We start from the raw sequence: 17,117 nt of genomic DNA on the forward strand, positions 1-17,117 counted from the left end.
ATAATACTTGAATCACGAAATGTAGAGTAAACCATTGCACAAAAACTGCAATTTTTGCCTAACAGCTTCGTTCAAGTGCAACGTTTTATTGAAAAAATAAAATGTGTTTTGGGCGCAATTGAAATTGATAAAATTGAATCGGGAATTTTTTTATATTACCACACGGTGATTACTTGTTACTTATTGTATAATTTATGTTTATGTACCTAAGCTTTTCGACAAAAATAGCATAGCCTGAATGAAATAAATATTAACTTACACTGTATTGAATTTTTCTTTCAAATGAGAATTTGCTCCACGTTTGAGCATAATTCCAAGTGGTATGTCGTTTGAAGGCTCTCCAATACGAAAGTAATAATTTTTTTTATTCGCCAAAAGCTGGTCCTTTATTTTATCAAGTAACGACACGATATTTGAGTGGTATGCCACAAGAATCATTTGATCATCCATGAAATTTTTAATAAACATTTGAAAATCTTCAGGATTTGCGTAGAATTCTTCTTTCAAGAAAATCATCTCCATATTTTCAAAAAATTTGCACTCCCCGATGGGCTAAAAAGTCATGGAATTAGTGAAATAGGTTGTAATGGGGGAAAGGGTGTAAAAGTGGGGTTAGTAAATTTTCAATATAAATTAATTTGAGTCTTTACTAAAGACTCAAATTTCGCGTCTTTATTAAAGTTATCAATTTAGCCGCAAGAGGGCCGTAGCTACCAGTAATTCTTGGGCTTTAAGCGGCATCACGAGTCAGCGGTTATGTACATGACTTCTTAACAAATTATTGAACATTTTGACTCAGGTGTTGTTTTAAACAATATTATCCTATTTTTACTTATCAAATATGGGTAAATTTCTATCTAGGTGCATGAATTTAGTACCTACATATTGGTGTTCACATTTGCTTCAGTAGCATCTTTATCTTTGCTGTTAAAACTTAAATTAACTTAAAACAATTTAAGGCATAAATGTACACTAGATCCAAGCATTTTCTTAATTATTATTTTAAAACTAAGGATTATAAGAACAAAATAGTAATAAATCAGCAAAACATGACATAATAAAACCAATTGCTAATATTGGTTTATTAATATATGTTATAATCATCATGAAAATACTTTTAGCCAGCCGTTTTAATATACTTGAAGTGTATAACCGCTCCAGAGAGGAAGAGACGTCCCCCTTACCAAACCTAACCTGGTTTTGAACCCATGCCCATATAGTCAAGTCCAATTTTCACTTTTACCAGGAGTTCATAATAACCCCCATTCGGGGGGGAAGTACGAAACTGGTTAAAAAGCCCGTAACAACAAAGTTTCGCCGTAAAGCTCAGCGGATTTATACACCGCTTAATTCCCAAAGAAATAGTTACCCCAATGTTTAGAGCCCACGCGCATTAATTTCCCATATTCCGGGTTAGCACTATTTTTATCTTGTGATTTTGGGAGCGAAAAGTCGCGTCTGTCGGCGCGGCGCGCGGGCAGCCGCGGACCCGCGGTGTACATTAAGCCTTGGCTAAGAAGTTGGCTTTGCGATGGTTTCTAGTTTTCTACAAAACATTTAAACGATAGTCATTATTGTTTTCTTGTGATATGTGTGAAAATTCCGTGGTTAAATTAAAACGGTATGGACAAATTGATTCCCAGTATCTTTAATATAAGAATTCCATCGTGTTTCTACGTCCACATACTCGCCATTTTTCTTTTAACGACGGAGATCCCTGCCAAGTTTTTGAACGAAAACCAAGGAGTATAGATACTACTACAATCTACTGTAAAGTTGTATATCCATCAACAGGCTAGTCCTTTATATGCGCAACGACAAAATCTTGTTGTTCGCGATTTTTACCATTAGCTCTATGGCAAGTTTCGTACTTCCCCCCCGAAGGGGGGTTATTATGAACTCCTGCTTTTACTGTATACTATTATATTATGTATTTAGAACACATGGTGTTGAAAACTTCCCGAGGTCGTTTTTTATTATCATCTTGTGCATAGTCGTCAAATAGTGGCGTTTCCAAGGCAGTAAAAATGTATTTAAAACGCTTTCATTAAAAAACGACATTAGAAATTAAACTACATAGCATTTTTAGGGTTGCTTAATTCGACAAATAGCGTCGTTTGAATTGTAAATACCAAACCAGCGGTTGGGCTAAATTCATTAAAAACATTGGCGGGATTAGGTCTAATGGAATTCTGCGCTATGGGAATATTCCTTCACATTTGGGTCCAGTGTTCAATATTTAGGGTCAGGGTGTTTACATTTACCAGCGATTGTTCTTAGTTGGGGTCCTCTAAGGAGTTTTGGATATAGGATATGGTGCAAACTTTAAAAGAGTTAAAAAGCTGAAAAAATAGTGAATTGTGTCTGAAGAATCATATTTCATATCATGAAAGTTTCAGATGTCAAACGTTAGCGCCACGGAAGTTATTCAAAGATTTGTAAGAAGTGTTCACAATTACCAGTACCAACCCTTATACATATATTAATTTCTTATGATTGCCCGCTTACATATCTAGGAACACGATAAATTGCATGCATACATATCTTGGAACATGATAAATTGCATGGTAATATAACTCTAGCGGGGTCAATATCTCAAGCAAGCATAATATATTTTTAATTTACATCAATGCCTTTTCGTCCTAAATAACAAGTTGCTCCCAGGCCATCGTACTTCCAAAGTAGAAGTTTAGAATTTGGGTAAGATTTCAGGTCCGAAATGCCGTTGATCAAGTGCTTATTTGCGGGCAAGAAGTTGGTTTTAACACCACAGCAGAAAATAGCTGACAAAAAGAAGCAAGACCAACAAATATACTGCATTGTGAAACGAGTGGATATTTCGAGCTCAGTAGTGCCGCATTCAGGAACATCTAAATCGGAATAAACGTAAAGATTAATTATATGTTGATGATCTTTTACAAGACTCTAGGGTTTAAAAGTCAATTTGTTGATGCAGTCCAACAATTATATTAAGGGACCGATGTTAAAACTCTTCTTAATTGTGTGGTTGGTCAATACTAAGACCATTAACAACCCCCGGGACTCGCAACACAATAAGATCCTCGTATTGAAATTTCGTACGGCTGTTTTCGCAACAAGGGTGCCACCAAGCGGCAACGGATAGAAACTTATAGGGATATCGCTTAAAAAAAGAAATAAGATCGTCTTCTTCTAAATTCGGAGGCCGAGGCCGCCAGGGTTGGCAAAAACCCGGACAAAACTAGTTTTTGCCGGGACACGTGGAAAAAACTAAATTCATAAAGTGGTAAACTAGCGAGTTTTAAGTGCATTTTCGTGATGTTTGTTAATGTTATGTTAGAAAAATAACAATAGTATTTTTAATTTTTAAATTTGAGATCGTTATTGCTGTATTAAATTTTTAGTATTCAAATTTGCCAGGCGCCTTTCTATGAGCATATGTCAGCAAAACAAAAGTAGAAGCGGTTTCATTCTTTAACCTATTTCAAAGTTTTTCATTAATAAAAGACAGAGTAGAAAACATTCTATCGAAGCTGAGCTATAACATGTCCCTATATTTGGTTGGTTCCATGGCCAATAAGAAGCGTGTGGAAAAAGACCTGAGTTTTCTAACGCTATAGAGTAGTGGCACTTGTACCCAATGCTAGTAAATTAAAGGCATAATGATAACTGATATTAATTAATTTATATTAATTTAGCTTCAAGTTGTTTGCGAATAATTAGTCAAATACTTTTGCTTAGAATTCAGGAAAAAAACCTTAAAAAGTGGAAAAACCGCGGAAAAAATAGGTTTTTGCCACCGGTTTCAACCTGGTTTAAACCGCGGAAAAATTTGTTTTTGCCACCCCTGTCATTTTGGAAGTAAACACAGAAATGATTGATCATTTAAGTGTTAAATGAACATTTAATGCGTAGTAAAAATGTTTGGTAATTTACGACGGTAATTTACCGCCGTAATTTACTAGTAAATTACCATTGTAAAATTACGGTAAGATATAAAACGGTAATTATCGTAATTTACACGGTATTTGGTAAATTACCGATAATTTACGGACGGTAAATTACCGACTCACATCTCTAGTCAGGTAGAAGGATTTAATTGAAAATTATTTTAATCGATACAGCTCAAAATTGTCTTTCGAATGACATATTGGGCAAAAAATTAGGTATTGAATTGAAAGAGCTGGTCTCGAATAACTACATCTAAAACTTCACCCACGGGAAAAATATTCTGACTTAAATATTGAGTTAAAAATAATAAAAACGGTTTTAATCGCTAGGACAGGGTTTAAACTATAAGTGAGTAAAATTTTATCCGTATGGGGTTATTATTTTGAACACTTGGCTCGATATAAAACTAGCCATTTTGCTTTGTCTTCAGTGGTCTTCCCCTTAAATGAAAACGGTCCAGGTGAACATCCCCTCAGGTTCAGGAGAGAGTAAGGATAGCCTTATAACCCAGGTTTTACCCCCCTTCCTTCCCCCCTTTAGGGGGGGGGTAAAACCTGGGTTATAAGGCTATCCCGGGGGTTGGGGGGGGGAGGAGATGGGGGGAATTGATGACGTCACGTGATGGTGTTGGCGGGGGGGGGGGGGGTTGAAGGAACTGGTGACGTCACGTGATGGTGTTGGCGGGAAATTTGAATTGTTGAGTCACCTGGTGGTGGTTTTCTTGATGACGTCACGGCAAATTTTTTTGATAACGTCACGTGGCTGGTACCTGTAGGGATAGGCTTATGCTATTGTAGGCTTACGCTAATGTAGATCCTGAATGATAGGCTTATGCTAGGTAATTCTAGGCTTATTATTGTTACGAATCGGGTTTTTAGTCAAAAATATTTAATGAACACAATCAATTCCAATTAATTCGCGAATGTACGCGTCGTTATTTAAGCAAATGTAGAATAAATTATATAATTGTAGCTTACGCGTCAATTTTTTTGTCACGAACCAAGTTACAAAAATCTTCGAAAATGCTCGAAGGAACCATACACGCTGCTAGGAAATTTTTTACACGGTCGTAATCATTGTGAGACATAGTACCGCGACTTACATAATATTTTTGATATATATCATTCATGCGCTTTACAATAGCTTCGTACATGCATTTAATAACTTCGGCTTGATCATTTAAAAGCTTGAAGTGAAATCTCATAAAACTAAATTTCTCGTTCAGTTTCCCTGCTTCGGCCTTTGTTAGAGTGAAAACGCTGCCATCGTCGAGTACTATATTCCCCTCCATAACGGTTATTTTTATTTTCAAGTTTAGGTAACGATAATTACCCCAGTCGCCAGTTTCCATAGCTGAATATATCTCCGTCCACTCCTCCATAAATTCCTTCAAAACGTCTTCCGAGATTGTAACAATAGTCCCGTCATTCTTTGTCAAAAGCAGGCTTGGCTCGCATCCCTTCACCCCAAACACCGCCGAGCATTCAGCCCCGAGTCTAACACGGGCGTTCACGCGGTAATCTAAAACACGACCTCCTACTTTGGTGGACATTCTTACGGCAGGTCTTTACGGTTTAAAAGCTGAGGACTGAATGATCTTTATTGCGAGATTTTCTTCAGAGTACGGGTTGATAATTAGCTTGAGGGTATATTGAATGGTGCTTTTTTATTGCCCTTTATTGGCTACATACACGATGGTTTAGGACCTTAAAAGGGGGCGTAGCTAAACCATTTGTATTGTTATCAATGGAATCTGAGTGATTTATGACTCACACAAACGTGTTAAGACATTCCATCGGCTTTTTATTTATACGTAACATCGTTCAGACTGGTCTATGGCCATAAAAAGTGACAGAACTTGAACAAAAGAATTTATCCCCATCCGTTTTTATTTTTACTATAAAGACGTGTTTTAATGGGTTTAGGGCTATGGTCGAATCAGTTGAATTGTTATGAATGGAATCTATTTTCGGATTTATTGCTTTGTTAGTTGGTGACTCTTCCTACCACGAAACATTTAATTGTTTCCAGGTGTTTGCCCCGAAGGCATTATCCTGACAAGTCTCAACATGTTATGTCTTTGTCGCGTTACCCGAAATTAAAGTAATGTTTTTAAAATACCAAAATGCAAATTCAACTAAAAATACAGTTACGAGGATGAAAGTAACGGCCACTATTTTCCCTGGCTTTGAAAGAGCTTCGCGAATTAACGTCTGCTTAGTAACAGCGTCCATTTTAATCTAACCTTTCATCCCCTTATTTGGGGTATAAATAGCGTCTGATTTGGTACGGACCTCATTTGATTGTTAGACACCGCCAGGATAAGATGAATCGAGAAATTACCCGTCTAGAAACGTTTGGTGCATTTGCAAGTAAGTTTGTAAAACCGTCAGAACTAGCCCGTCATGGGTTTTACTATTTAAGTTCGGGGACAGACGCTGTTAAATGCCATTTTTGTGACTTAACGCTACGAGGATGAGAACCTAACGACAATGTTTTCGAAGAGCATCAGAAATTCAAGGCAGACTGTCCATTACTTCAAGGATTACCAACAAATAACATGCCTATATTCATCCAAAACCCATTGACTAAAGACATGCCACCAAACAGAAAGTACAGAGATGTCCCTCAAGAAGAGTGGGAGAAAGAAAAAGTCATTCCGCCAACTCAACCCATACCAACAACACTTGCTCCGAATGACGATATTGTACTAAGAATTAAACGCGTTAATCTCGAGAAAGCTATAATTGAAATGTTTATTCAAGAACTTTTGCGACAGGAAAGTTATATCCTATTATTGTAATATATTCCATACCTTATTACGTTTCTAAATTATAAAAGAACCAATCAAAAAACTTGAAATGTAACTCGAAATAAATATATTTTTTTCCTTAATTTGTTCTTTGTAATACTATTATACCTACTACAGTCTTGACAAAACCTTTTCAGTGGTTATAGTGTATGATGTTAATTAGCTTTTATCAACACATTTCGTGTTAAAAGTTAAACGTTTTTGAACATTTACATTGCCAAAGACCAAAGCGAAACGCGTCATTTAAAATTTCTAAAATCCCATAGGAATACATGGGGAATTGAATAATCCACCGACACGAAATCAGTCGTATACATTACATTTTAACAACACGAAACGCGTCAGTTGAAAAAAAACATTTCAAATGTTTAAAGCGTTGAAATAAATTCTAACTAAATTATTCAATTCATTCCTATTTTCAGTCTTGAGAGTTCCTCAAAATTATTTATGGCTTTTGGGATGGGGTGCATGACCTCGGGCTCCTTAGATGCATAGGAATTTATTTTTCTTTAATTCAAACACCCCACCAGTCGGTTTATGACCTTGAAAAGGGGGGCTGAACTTGAGCAAAAGCATCTATTCCCTTTGTCCTTTTGGGGCATTCCAAGACTTCTATGGCCATAAAAGAGGGCTGAACTTGAACAAAAGAATTTATTTTGTCAATTCTTTAATTGGACCACCCACCAGATGGTTTAGTACCTTAAAAGGGGGCGTAGCTAAACCAGTTGTATTGTTATCAATGGAATTTATATTTAGAGTGTTTTATGACTAGCCCAAACGTGTTAAGACATGTTTATGACATTAAGGGGGATCTATATTTTTTTCTAATTGTATCACGAAAGTATAAAAGGGCGGATCACTCTAGGCTACTCATCAGTTTACTTCTGACCGCTGTTGATGCAAGCCCAAGAAATCTTCTGCTCCCAACAACAAGTAGTTTCGGAATTAGACAATGAAATGAATGTTATTTTAGCTCGTAAAGATTTAGACGAAGCTTCAAAATGGCGCTTATACGAACAGACTGTGCAGAGATATAATAATTTACATAATATCGCTAGGCAACCTATACCCACGGTCCCCCAACCAACATCCAACTATTTTAACTTGGCTTGGTTAGACGATATCCCCCTTAAATATATAGGGCATGTACATAGTATCGTTGATCAGATTTCAACTAACTCTGAAAAGCTTAGGTGGACAGATAGTGGGGAAGTTATAGTTAATGATTCATTAATACCCGGCTCGAATATTAGAGATATTGCTTTAGAATTTGTCAAGCCTTCCTCTAACAAAGACCCAAAACCTAGAGGTTTTTACGCATTTACAAACCTACTTTCTAGTTTTTCCCCTCTAGCCTCGTATAAAATACCCCAACAAATTAAAATCAAAAGAACTAGAGCTCCCAAAGTTAGTGTCAAAAAACTTAAATCTGAGAATAGCCTTTAGGCAGCAGCTAAAAAACTTAAATCTGAGAATAGTCTTGAGGCAGCAGCTAAAAAACTTAAATCTGAGAATAGTCTTGAGGCAGCAGCTAAAAAACTTAAATCTGAGTCTCCGAGATGGGCAGCGTACGTAAAATCTCCAAAATTTTAGAAGGTATCTACTTTAACCCTTCCCACCCGGCCAGTTTCGGGGGTGCTGAAAAATTATATTTAGCAGTGAAATTAAAGGGTATTAGTAAGAAACAAGTACTAGATTGGCAGTAGCGTCGCTAGGGTTTGAAATTTGGGGGGCTATATTTAGGCAAACTAGTTATTATAAGAACTTAATAAAAAAATTGCATAATAATGGGTTCATTGGATAATGTGTAGACCTTTAAAACTACGTAATTTTGTGTCAACGTGAAATTATTCGTATTTTAAAGATATACAGCCTTTTATTGATAAAAACGGAACCGATTATGAAGGATTTTCACTCGTCTTAAGTTTATTTTTAGTTTTGGTTAGCTTTTAGTCCACACTATTGGGACTCCCTTCAAAAGAACATGAAACATTTTACTTGTCTCCATCTGTTCTTTTCTTCAAAATTGTACTGTTTGATATTGAAATTCATCTCTGCAGAGATGAAACTTAACGAATCTATCATAATTTTTTTATATATTGCTAAAGAGTTTTAGGATGCTAACAGCAATTTTTTGGTAGGGTTTACGGATTATTTTGGGGGGGGGGCTAACTTTGGAATTTGGGGGGCTATAGCCCCCCCAAAAAAGACCTAGCGACGCCACTGTAGATTGGTTAAAGGGAAAAGACGCGTACACTCTTCATAAGAGAGTTTTTAGAAAGTTTAAAAGAAACAAGGTGGTTGTAACTAACATAGGAGATCAATATCAGGCAGATTTGAACGATATGCGTTCTTTGAGTCAGTACAACGACGGGTACAAATACATATTAACCGTAATAGATTGCTTTAGCAGAAGAGCCTGGGCCGTACCTTTAAAATCCAAAAGCGGTGTTGAAACGGTTGAGGCTTTTAAGTCTGTCTTTAGAGAGAGGGTTCCTAGGAAACTACAAACGGCAGGTTTTTAAAAATGTTTACGGAAAGTACTTTAGCGAAAAGAAAGTTAACGGGAAAAAATTAAAGGTGGGCGAATACGTCCGAGTAAGTAGAAATAAGATGATTTTTGAAAAAGGGTACGAGCGAACTTTCACAATAGAAGTTTCTAAAATAGTGGGGAAAATAGAGAGACGCCCTCCGGTATTCAAACTAGAAGATTTAAACGGGGAACCAATAAAGGGGGTGTTTTACGGGATGGAACTTCAGTCGGTAGCTAGACCCGAGACGTACAAGATCGAGAAAGTCATTCGTAAGCGGACTAGGAGAGGACAAAAGGAGCTCTTTGTAAAGTGGCTAGGCTATCCCCTTCTATGAATTCTTGGATTCCGGCTAAAGATGCAGTCTCCCTTTTACCTAACGCTCCCCAGCAACGCTAGCATGAAAATTTATGACAACAACAAGACGTCTTCGTACACTACCAAGTTGCCCCAGGCTATAGAGCTGATCGGGGATGACTGGGAGGTTGCTCTAGTAGATGTTTTGTACCCAATGTCCTTTTTTAACATACCCAGTGAGGAAGGTCACGTGCAGGTGGTCTCGCATGAAAATAAAAAGGTCGGGACGGAAAATCACAGCCTATTGTTAAAGCCGAGGCATTTATAGTTCCCGGGGGTTATTACAAATCATTAGAAGCCCTCCTTAAACAAATAGCTTCCGGATTAAACGGCTTTCAATACGGTTCAAAGTTTAAATTTGATTCGGATCCCCTCTCTGATTACATTTCTTTAACTATTCAACCTAACGGTATCTTGGCTCTTTCTCCCACTTTGAAAAGGATATTAGGATTTAAAACCCCAAAAGGCCAAAGTACGTCTTTCTCTTGCCCTTCAGATAAAACCAGCCAATCGTATAGAAGCTCTGTTCCCGCTAATTTAAATTATTATATTATTATATTCCCGACCAATTGTTTATTTATTCCGATATAGTAGCTAAAGAATTTATAGGCGATACGGTGGCCCCGCTACTTCGTATAGTAGGCGTAGACAGCGAAAAGCCTCACGGTTCAACTATAACTAAATCATTTAACTCTCCCCATTACGTTAAAGTTGCTAAACGTTACTTTGATACTATAGACATTGATATAAGGAATAGTTTAGGCCAAGCCGCGTCATTCGAGTTTGGAACGTCGACCTGTAAACTACACTTTAGACCATGCCAAAACCCCAAACATTAGAGTCTCGTTGCGAGTATAGGAGGTATTATGTAGATCAGGTAGGGGGTGGAGGGGTGTCAAAAGTATTTGTCGGGACACCCCACCAAAAAGGTCACGGGATTGGGAGCGCCCTGAAAGGGTTATTTAGATGGGCACGCCCCTTATTAATTAGAGGTGTAAAGTATCTGGCACCTAGAGCCATTAGTACGGGATAAAAGATTCTTGGTGACGTAATGCAAGGTCAGAATGTGAAAAGTGCCGCGAAAAAGAGATTGCAGGAAACTTATGAGAACATGACTGCTGCTCAGCAAGGTTCAGGATTAAAGATAAAGAGACGCAAAGTTAAACGCCTATCAGTTTATCACCGTCATTCAAAGCAGACGCCACGCGATATATTTAGCTCCTGAAAAAATCATGTTTTCTCTCCAAGCTCTTAAGAGTGAATTGGACATTTTTGCCCCTGTGACGATTCAAACTAGTGTCGAACATGCTCAAGGTGTATGGGCCAAACTCTTGGCGGCCATTGGTGATAGCTCTACCCTCGAATACCTCATCTTGGCAATGGAGATAGCTACATCGATGTAGCCCACACCATGCATTACAACAAAGTCAAAATCACCAACGAAGATGGAAGTGATCTTCCGGATGCCGCCGTGGTAGCTTTAGTGAACAACGCTGGCCATGCATTGTGGAGAACTTGCGATGTTTTATTGAACAATACCCGAGTTTCTTCAGCCGCTCAAAACTACGCCTTCACTTCTTTTATCGAAACTGTCTCAAATTACGGACCCGCGGCCAAAAAATCTCACCTCATGATGGCCGGATGGGAAAAGGACGAAGCCGGAAAGTTCGACGATTTTTCAAATAAAGGTTTCGTCGCTCGAATGGCTAAAACTGCTAAATCGGCCGTGATTGAATTTTTTACACCCGTGTTTAGTGACGTGTTTAATATTCCCGAATATCTCTTAAACGGGGTGGACCTTAAAGTCGTGTTTACTCGCAACAAGGACGAGTTTGCCTTAATGTGTGAAGAAACAGCCACTCTCAAAAACTGTAAAGTCAAGATACTAGACGCTGCACTCGCGGTACGTAAAGTTAAACTCAGTCCTAAAATATTGTTAGCGCATGAAGCAGCGCTTAATAACGGTACTGCCAAATATAATTTTACGCGCACCGAACTTTAAACTAAAACTATCTCTACCGGAAGTAGCACCGAGAGTATTAACAATATATATCTAGGCCCTCAGCCTAATCGCGTCATTATTGGAATAGTTTCCAACGCGGCGTTCAAGGGCAGTTACGCTCTGAATTCCTTTAACTTTAAAACTTGGGATTTAAATTTTTTGTCACTGTGCCTCGATAACGAACAAATACCCTCGAAACCGTTGACTCCTGATTTCGGTAAAAACTTGTATATACAAGCTTATCAAACATTGTTCGCGGGCACGGGTATTCATTATAAAGACGACGGTAACGATATTACTCCCAACGAGTTTGCCAACGGGTTAACCCTCTACGCTTTTGATCTGACACCGCACCTATCTGCTAGCGAAACAAACCACTGGAACCCCGTTAAGCAAGGACAATTAAGATTGGACATGGGATTCGCTAAACCTTTGTCGGAAGCCGCAGTCTGCATTGTATACGCCGAATTTCAAAGCATGATTCAAATCGATAAAAATAGAAACGTAATTGTAGATTATTAAAATGTCAGCAACCACCACCGTAGACTTGATTCTCGCTTTATCAGATACGCCCAACTTTTTGGGTGTTTTCGCATGAAATAGGTTACCTAAGGTTACCAGATATCCCGCATCGTTAATTATAAATTTAGATCAGCACTATGAAAAGGGGTCTCACTGGGTATCGGCCTTCATAGATGGAGCTCGTGTAGGGTATTATTTCGATAGCTACGGTTTGCCACCATTTCTGCCAAGTATAAGAAGATTTTTATCTTTAAACTGCAGAAAATGGACTTTTGGTAAACGACAACTTCAGAGGTTAGAAAGTAGCAGTATAGCGCCCTCTATCTTATTCATAGAAGTAAGAAAAGAAGTACGAAAGCCTTCCTAAAAGCTTTTATCGCAAATGGAAAAATTAACGATATGAAAATTGCTAAACAATTTCAAAATCATATACGGCGACTAAAAAAGTGTAAAAGGAGCTTATTAACAAACCGTGTGGTTGCCTGGTGGTAATGCGTCCAGCTCTGTGTTGTTTCAACAACATTAGAGTTTCCATTCCAGGGTTCGACTTCCTACCAACGGCGCTTTATTAGTCCGGTATAGGAAAAAAACATCTTCAGATATGGCTTGAATCAAGTTAAGGAGGTTTTTTTTAAATATTTAACCAATTTATTATTAATTCAACTTAATTATGTATGTTATTATCACGCTAATTCTACAGGGCCGGTAGGCCCTTGTAGATATGACATGACACCCTTCCGTAATGTTAAAAGAAAATTCACAGTTTTTAGGGTTAGCGTCCCATAGAAAAAGCATTAAAAATTTTTCGGTTTTTTAAGGCAATTGTGGCAGGCCATACGGAAAAAGTATAGCGAAGTTAGTTTTCGGAATACTTCTAAATTAACAAGCATTTCTTAAATGGGAAACTTACGTGTTTCGATTTTTAATTAATGAATTCTAATTTTTGTAATTTAACTAATTAAGATAGTACGTCAAAAAATTACTTTTGGGTCAGAAGTCAGCCTAACCTTATAGCGCGCTTAAACCTATTTCTTCATTTCGTTCTCGTTGACAACTAGAAGGGCCTAGGTTTGTGGGTGCTAACAAGTTACGTTGACAAATTTCAAATGTTGGGTTTCTTGCTGATTTTCCTAATTTCTTAGCAGTAGACCCTAACCAATTACTTTGGTATTTCATCCGAGCTTGAGCACCTTTATATGTATTTTCTAATTAACTGTAGCACCCTTAATAGGAAATACGTCGTTATCAGGTCGAATTTTCGTCTAGAAAAGTAATTCAGGTAAATAATTACAGTTAATAGAGGTTTTTATATCATTTAAAGTAAGCTTTTCGACGTTCTTTACGGCCAAGGCTTAAGTTTTAGTTTGTCTATGTAATATAGTGTTTATAGTGTCTTTCCTTTTAAAGATTATAAGAAAGCTTATTTCCAGCACTGTTTTGGATTGGAAATTTGGAATTACAAAAATACGCAGTCTGCTTCGATTCATGCTACAAATCCTAACCCTAGGGCCTAGGTTACCGTTTTACGCTACGTAACTTAATACTGTATTCATCATGACTGTTTGTTGGCGCTTCAACATTCTCATTTGAGGACAGGTATACTCGGTTTCATTATTTGTTAATCTCACTAAAATGCTACTAATTGTGAAGGTGTGTGATATAATTCCTGAAACTAAACCAATGTAGAGGACCAGATTATTCGTTAAAACAATTTTGATCCTATTGAATCAGTCATACTGTGATGTTAGTCATGTTACGTTATCATTTTATAAACTATTTGTTACCAACAGTGGATTGTTTAATTCATAAGTAACAGTGGTACTGGTTAATCCAGGAGGATAGTGTCGTTATATAATTTAATTAGTGAAATAATTTTCAGGTTTACAACACAGATTCTCTCAACGTAACCACGTTAGAAACGGAGGGTTACGTTGTTTGCTATTTCCACAGTCCACATTGCCGTTTCTTTATTGGTTTAAATTGCTATGAATTGTATAGGTATTTGATTTAATTACTGGTATTCAAGCTAAACTATAGAATAACATCATTCATTAACATATTGTATAGATAATCTTTACCACAAACCTAGCACAGGATAAAAATTGAACGCAATGTGTTGGAAATAATCAAAAACTCCTCTAAACATTAGAATTAAGGTGAATTAATTGTTGAAAGTCATTTTATAAGCTTAATGAGCACTGACGACAAGTTAATTTCAACGTAATTAAGTATAATTAACGTGAAATTAAACCCCAAATATACATTTTTTGGATGAAAACTCCGATAACTCTTAAATGATGTTCTTGATTAAGATTGTATCTACCCAAGCCGTTGGTAAAGCCCCATGTTTTCTCTTTCACACTCAATCTAATTTAAATTATCTCCAAAGTACCTTAATAGGCGCGAAATTCAAAAGTTTAGCGTAAAATGAGAATCGAAAACTCCACTAAAAATTGCAATTAAGGTGATGCATACATTTAAACTCATTTTATAACCTAAATGTACACTGCCAAAACATAATCCTACGTTAATTTTAACTCAATTTAATATAATTAACGTGAAATTAAACCAAAATATACATTTTTGGATAAAAGCTCAAATAACTTTTAAATAAACTGTTTAATTATGATTAAAACTACCCAAGCCATTGGTAAAGCCCAATATTTTCTATTTCACACTTAAGTTAATTTAAATTATCTTTAAAGTACATTAATTGCCGCGAAATTCAAAAGTTTAGGGTACCACAATGATGAATATATGGCAAAAATATTAAACTGCACTAAACATTGCAATTAGGGTAAAAAATTCAAATAAATTTTAAGCTTAATCCACTCTCACGAACCACGCTCAAATTAAGATTAAAACCTCACAAGTTTTTCGTACAGCCACAGTAGTTTCCTATTTCACTTTCAAATTAATTTAAATGATCATTAAAATATATCAAAAGCGCATACTACTTGTATTATAAACTAAATCCACACTAGATTAACAAGATAAGCCGTTAAATTAAACTGGATCAAGTATAATTAATGTGAAATTAACCCAAAATACGAATGTTTTGGGTAAATTCATGGATACCTTATAATTAAACTAACAAATTAAAATTAAAACTACACTTATCTTTCACCCAGCCTCCACTTTCCTGTTGAATTCTTACGATTAATTAAATTGTCATTTAAAAGCATTTTTCCCCATTTTGAAAAGAGAGCCATTGAAAAGGAGCGATATTTAAAAGTTTTGGGGCAAAATAGTGATTGTTCCGCAAGAGTCAAACAGTCACGCCTCTAAAGTTTGCAGCTAGGGAGAATTTCTTGTTCAAACTCGTTTAATAAACAGAAATAAGACTAGTAAAAGAAGATAAGCCGTTAATTTCAACTTAATAACCATATTTAACGTGAAATTAATCGAAAACAATACGTTTTTTGGGTAACTTTAGATAAATCTTAACTGAAATAATAAAATAAGATCAAACTACGCGAGTTGTTCTTTCAGCCTAAATGTTTTCCTATTTAACACTAAAATTAATTACATTATCACTTTAATACATTAATGGGCTCCAAATACAAAATTTTAGGGTAAGGAATGTGTCAAAATGAAACTTTTCCATTTAAATTTTAATTAGGCCTGTGCGAGTCCAGTTTTTTAGGGTTCGAGTCGAGTCTCGAGTCCTTAAAAAAGCTCTCATAGAATCTCGAGTCGAGTCTTTTAATTGGTATCGAGTCCTCTAGTCCTTAAGTCAGCTTAAGAACTAGGTTTCAAGTCCAGTGTCGAGTCCTGATAATTTATGGCAAGTATAATAATATAATATAATTTATGGCAAGTATAATTTAGTATGACATCTCCCGTTGGCAGTATTGGGGGTTTTACATATAGGAAGCTGTTGGTCTGATCTCGACAACACTGTCCATATTTCAAATACCGTCGTTTTTAAACTTCTTTAATAAATAAAGTACAACATTATTTGCTTATCGAAATCAATGTTTTTGAATATAAGTTAAATGTAATTAACGATACTTAAGTACTTCTTTAAGCAATTAGAAATAGATCAACCCCAAATGTATGACGGTAAAGCAAAAATAAAATTATTCAAATTTTAATTACAAAAAGACTGAAGTGACAGATATTATAAAAAAACGTCTTGGTTTGGACCAAGGCCGAAAAAACAAACGATATGTGTGAGGTTTATCATTTGACTGAAGTTTCAGATATTGCAATTGTTTTAGTTATTTTAATCCATTTAATCCTTAATCAATATTAAATTCAATCAAATGATTTTACTGTTAATCGATCCATTCCCTCTAAATTAATTGAAAAAATTACATATCTACGCTTTTTCAAGAACAATTACATTTTCCGAAAACATTTTATCATGAAATTAATTATTTTGAAGGGATTTCGTGTCGTTGCTCACTAACTTGTAAGCACCTTGACGGGCATAGTTTTAATTGTTGCTGGCTTAACAAATTTTCAAGTTTGCACCAAAAAAGTTTAAATCTGTAGTAAGTTTCTGAGAAGACTGATTTTAGAGAAAATATGATAAAGAACTTTTTTTCTCAAACTAATGTCGTCTTCTTGAGACAAAGCAACAATGCTTATCCTGTGTGGTTTCGTTTAGTAGGTGGCTCTCTGTAGCACAGGAAAAATATGATATCGGCAATATCGGTATAAATATAACCAGCAGTAAGATATGGGACTAGAATTAAAGTGCCCTAGCATTGGTAATAGAGCCTAGCACTAGTGAACAAATTTGACGATTTTATGCCGCTTCCATCACCAAGTGAAGAGTTTGGTTACCTCGTTACTTCTAGTCCCTTATCTTACTTCTGATATAACCGAAGGTAAGGGTAAAGATTACATAAAAAGAAATACTTCTCAGTACCAATGACTTGTTATATTCATTTCATGCGGAAATAATATGGGTATACACATTATTCATTACCAGTTATGCGAAGGTCACACTTTA

At 36.2% G+C, this 17,117-nt stretch overlaps 1 long non-coding RNA gene across 1 annotated transcript; it reads left to right on the top strand.

Annotated features, from left to right (window-relative positions):
* Positions 1–12,982: 12,982 nt before the first annotated feature.
* Positions 12,983–15,628, top strand: LOC149681288 (uncharacterized). The gene is made up of 4 exons (XR_016365547.1): positions 12,983–13,433; positions 13,585–13,750; positions 14,034–14,152; positions 14,222–15,628. It is a non-coding gene; the product is annotated as an uncharacterized LOC149681288 (long non-coding RNA).
* Positions 15,629–17,117: the final 1,489 nt, after the last annotated feature.

This window comes from Phalangium opilio, unplaced genomic scaffold (genome assembly GCF_054372755.1).
Source record: "Phalangium opilio isolate 3A_F unplaced genomic scaffold, DU_Popi_V2 ptg000039l_1, whole genome shotgun sequence".
Taxonomy (NCBI): domain Eukaryota; kingdom Metazoa; phylum Arthropoda; class Arachnida; order Opiliones; family Phalangiidae; genus Phalangium; species Phalangium opilio.